General features: G+C 44.7%; 1 non-coding gene across 1 annotated transcript; it reads left to right on the top strand.

Annotated features, from left to right (window-relative positions):
• The first annotated feature begins 160 nt into the window (after positions 1 to 160).
• On the top strand, positions 161 to 279 carry LOC138371474 (5S ribosomal RNA). The gene has a single exon (XR_011230509.1). It is a non-coding gene; the product is annotated as a 5S ribosomal RNA (ribosomal RNA).
• Positions 280 to 5309: the final 5030 nt, after the last annotated feature.

Here is a 5309-nt window from a genome sequence, read left to right as displayed (position 1 = left end):
ACATAAACCCAAGACTGAATAAACGATGTTAAATATCCATGCCAAGGAGACAAAAATATGTTAGGATACAATTACCATTAAGACACCACAAGAAGGTCCGTATCCTGCCGTGATGACTAAAAAGAGTTGGTTATTAGCCACAATGTGTAGGCAGTCTCATGCCAACGGCCATACCACGTTGAGAACACCGCTTCTCGTCCGATCAGCGAAGTTAAGCAACGTTGGGTTTGGTTAGTACTTGGATGGGTGACCGCCTGGGAACACCAAATGCTGTTGGCAATAATGTTTTTTGTTTTGTTTTGTTTTGTTTCGTTTGTTTTTGTTTGAATGGCTGGCTCCACGGGAAATTCACGGAGTTGTGTGGAATAAGGCCTGGTAAAATGAATTAATATGTATGTCATGTTTAAAACAAACTCGCTTAATATAGTGTGTGAGGCTTTATACAAAAACAAACAACCAAAACAAAACATGTTGTATATATATATATATATATATATATATATATATATATATATATATATATATATATATATATATATATATATATATATATATATATATATATATATATATATAGCTTAATCCGGGTTTGAACTCGCAACTCCAAGAATACGCATCACTTATATACACTTTACCACTGGACCACTGCTGCAGGACACAAGCTTGATGCTGAGGTATCAATTTAATGACGTAAATGCCATTTCCACAAATAAATGATAATTTAAAAGTATTTGTATGTACAAATCTTTTCTGTTTAAAAGGCTACAATATCAGTTACTGATATAATTTGTGTTAATGTTTCTATACCCACAGGAAGGCATGTTTTTGCTTATATGTAAGGGGTACGGAGAAGGAATCCACAGACCATCATTCCCCTTCCCCCCCCCCCCCCCCCCCCTCCCACCTACTACCACCACCACCACCACCACCACTACTCACCACCAATCACCACCAATCACCACCACCACCAATCACCACCACCACTCCTAACCGAAAACCCCCTAACACATCAACCCTCCCCCCAATCAACAGGCGAAATAATAACCCTCAAATGCCTGCCTGCCTGCCTGCCAGCCAGCCAGCCAATACTAACGGTCTTCTCAGAAAGAAAATCTCTTTGTATCTGTATTACTTGATGAAATGTATGATTCTAATAATGAAAATAAATTGTTATGTCGGTTGTATGAGCATAATGACCAATATGCACATGATATGAATGAATTAAATAGTGTAGTTTTAAGTAATTAGGTTGTAGACACATTAAGCGGATATGATATTTGACGCGTCCAGAACTGGTGATTTTTGGTTTAGTTTTAAATGCACCACCACCACCACCATTGCTTCCCCAGAGCCTAATTAAGGACCGGTAAAAGGAGTCAATATGTATGTCATCTATAAAACCAAAGAATGAATAAAAACACACACACACACACCTACATAATAGTACTAGGAAGATTGTATGGCATAAAAAAAAAAAAAGTACTCCCATTGGGTCGTTTGAACTCGCGACTTCCAAAACACCAGCCACACACCTTACCACCCAGCCACCATAGAGTTGGTATAATTGTGCAACTTTAGTTATAAAACTAAAGTTCTTATTGTCTCAAATCTTATTGTCTGTTCTATGAAAAGGCATGATGTAAATTATGTATTTTTTGAATGATTGAATTGTAGGCACATTAAGCGGATTCGATATTTGATATATCCAGAAAAGGTGATTTCTGTTCAGTTTTAAAATGCATCACCGTTAACGCTAAAGGACTGGTAAAACGACTCGATGTTTGTCATTTTTAAAATAAACACTAAAACTAGGCCCTTAACATATATAATGTTTGAATATAAATTGAATGCATATAAATACAAAGTGGGAGTGGCTGGCTGGCTGGCTGGCTGGCTGGCTGCCTGCCTGCCTGCCTGGCTGGCTGGCTGGCTGGCTGGCTGGCTGGCTGGCTGGCTGGCTGCCTGCCTGCCTGCCTGCCTGCCTGCCTGGCTGGCTGGCTGGCTGGCTGCCCGCCCGCCCGCCCGCCCGCCCGCCTGCTTGCCTTGCCTTGCCTTGCCTTGCCTTGCCTTGCCTGTCCTGTCCTGTTATTGCCTTGCCTTGCCTGTCCTGTCCTGTTATTGCCTTGCCTTGCCTTGCCTTGCCTTGCCTTGCCTTGCCTTGCCTTGCCCTGCCCTGCCTTGGCTGCAGCTGGCTGGCTGGCCGTAAATCAACTCTTAACAACACCACACCACACCACACCATCACTCATCACCCATCACCCACCACCGGCCCCAGTCTCCCAGCCTCTCTTATATACCCGAGCAGGCCCTTTAAATTATTTGAATTGTTGCACTTCGGCCAATGGCACGATCGCTGCTGCTCAAACATATTCTGGTTCACAAGTATTATAATATATTATAATATATTATATTATATATATATATATATTGTGACGGTAACGCGTTGGTGTTCGGCTGTTTAAGGCTAGGGGTATGGCCTCGTCACATAGTTATAAAAAAAAATAGAAAAACTGGAACTTCGTCTGTGGTAAGGTAAGGAGAAGACACACAAAACACAAGTAAAACTTTAACAATGAAATTTTAATTACGTTAAATAAATCAAAACATGAAAAGAATGCACAAACAAAGTCTTATAATAAAATCAATCAATCAAAATAATAAGAATACTTAAATGACACAATGAAAAGTTACGTTAAGGCAAAATAACAAGAAGTGCAACACAAAGGTAAGTGGGAGGTGCTGGAATATTGGCTTAAAGCCACCACCTCTCTCAGTACACGCTAACGTCTAGCTGGGAGGAGTGCTGGCTACGAAAGCACTGAACATTCTAAGGACTGATGTTGGGGCGACCCCAGACATCAGGTAGTATTGGGGGGGGGGCGAGGCAGGTGCAGCCAGACCGGCGACCAATCAGCGGAGCCGTAGCGATCAACGGGTAGTTTGGTGGTTGGAGTTCGACCAGGTGGCTGGCTGCATACGTTTTTGCTCACCCTGGCAAGCCTTGCTGGTGTTGTTGTCGTTGTTGGACATTTCTTCCATAGTCTTTTTATATAATTGTGAAGACGTAATTATGGAGGGAAGAGCAGGCTCAATCTCTTGAAGGAGATTATCGTCACAACTCTCCCCCGAAGCCTGCGGTTCTGGAAGAAGTACGTCGTTATGTGGTGGAGTAATGGATGGAGTTGCTTCTACTTCATAAACTCTGGAGAGGGCATCGGCTATGGTGTTGTCAGAACCCTTGATATAGCGGATCTCCAGGTTGAAGTCTTGTAAATACAGAGCCCATCGTAGAAGACGCTGGTTGGTGAATTGGGCTTGATGTAGGAAGCGGAGAGGGTTGTGGTCTGAGAAGATGGTGGTAGACCTGGCGCCTTGTAGGTACGGAGCGAAGTGTTGGAGGTTCAGGACGATGGATAGTAGCTCCTTTTCAATAGTGCTGTAGTTCCTCTGGTGTGGTTTCAGTTTGTAGCTGTAGTAGCTGACAGGTAGAACTTCCTCGCCTCGTTGTTGCATCAGGACACCACCAACGCCGGTACCACTGGCGTCGACATGAAGGACGAAAGGCTTGGTGATATCTGGAGAGGCGAGAATGGGGTTAGAACAGAGGAGGAATTTGAGTTGTTCGAAAGCAACGGTTTGCTGCATGGTCCAATTATACCGTTGCTTGGGACTGGTTAATAGAATTAGAGGTGTGGCGACTGTACTGAAATTCCTCACAAACCTACGGTAGTAAGAGGCAAGACCAAGGAAGCGCAGGAGCTGCTTCCTGGTGGTAGGCTGTGGATACTGTAGGATGGCTTGAGTGTGTGAGTCTAACGGAGCTATGCTGCCACTCCCAATAACATGACCCAGATAACGCACTTTACCTTTCGCGAAAGTGGACTTGCCCAGGTTGATGGTGAGGCCGGCTGTCAGGAGCTTGGAGAACAGACGTCGCAGCTGGAGCAGATGTTCACTCCAGGAGTTGGAGGCTACGACGATATCGTCCAGGTAGGCGTATGTGTTATCCAAGCCCTGGATGACACGGTTGACAGCTCTTTGAAAGGTGGCCGGGGCATTACATAGTCCGAAAGGAAGGCGTTCATATCTGAAAAGTCCAAAAGGAGTGATGAAGGCAGATATCTCTTTAGCGCGCTCCGTTAGACACACTTGATAGTACCCCTTAAGCAAGTCCACTTGGGACAAGTACTGGGCACTACCAATGGCATCAAGGATGTCATCTATCCTTGGCAAGGGGTAAGCATCCTTGACAGTGACAGAGTTCAGTTTACGATAGTCAGTGCACAACCGCACCTTACCTTGGGGTTTGGGCACCAAGATACAAGGTGAGGCCCAGGGGGACTCACAAGGTGTAGCCAGTCCATTGTCCAAGAGGTATTGCACCTCAGCACGCATGACTTCCTTCTTGCTCGGGCTGATTCGGTAGAAGGGTTGACGAATCGGCCGGGTGTCGGGGAGCAGTTGGATGTCGTGCTGGGTAACATTACACTCTTGGGGATCATCTCGGAACAACTCTTGATGTTCTCTGAAGATCTTGACGAGAGGTGCACTATGATTATCCTGAAAGTATTTGGGAAGATCATTAAGGATTTCGGAATTAGAAAGCGCTGACTCCTTGTCAGTGCTTTCGGGAGGAGAAGCTGGGAAGGTCTCACTGTGGATGTAGGGTTCTGTGAATGTGGAATAGTTAGTCAAGACAGTGGGAGGAGTACCATTATATTGCTTCAGGAGGTTGACGTGGCACAGCTGGGTCTTCCGCCGCCTATCTGGAGTCTCTATCACATAATTATTATTATTCCTGCACTCTTTGACGCAGTAGGGTCCTGAAAATCTGTTTTGTAAAGGTGAACCTGGGATAGGGAAATAAGCAAGGACGAAGTCTCCCGGCTTGAATTTTCTTACTTTGCTGGTCTGGTCGTAATGAGTCTTCATTCTCACCTGGGCTTTCAATAGATTATCATGAGCAAAGCGGTGGACTCTCTCTAGAATGTGCTGAAGGTTTTGAAGAAACTGGGGCACATTCTGATGCTCACTGAAGGTGGCATCTCTGAGAGAGTCTTTGAAAGCCTTAAGGGGAGTACGGCACTTACGGCCGTAGAGCATCTCATAAGGAGATACTCCTAGGGACTCATTGGGGAGACTTCTGAAAACACACATTATTAGGTCAATCTGCTTATCCCAATCCTTCGAGGTTTCACTACAAAACTTTTTCAAGAGTGCTTTGATGGTCTGATGACTACGTTCAAGAGAACCCTGTGAAGCAGGATGATAGGGGCTGGACAATACCTGTTTGATGTTGAACTCCTCCA

Source organism: Procambarus clarkii, chromosome 35 (genome assembly GCF_040958095.1).
Source record: "Procambarus clarkii isolate CNS0578487 chromosome 35, FALCON_Pclarkii_2.0, whole genome shotgun sequence".
Classification (NCBI taxonomy): domain Eukaryota; kingdom Metazoa; phylum Arthropoda; class Malacostraca; order Decapoda; family Cambaridae; genus Procambarus; species Procambarus clarkii.
This window is presented reverse-complemented; position numbering and strand designations above follow the sequence as displayed.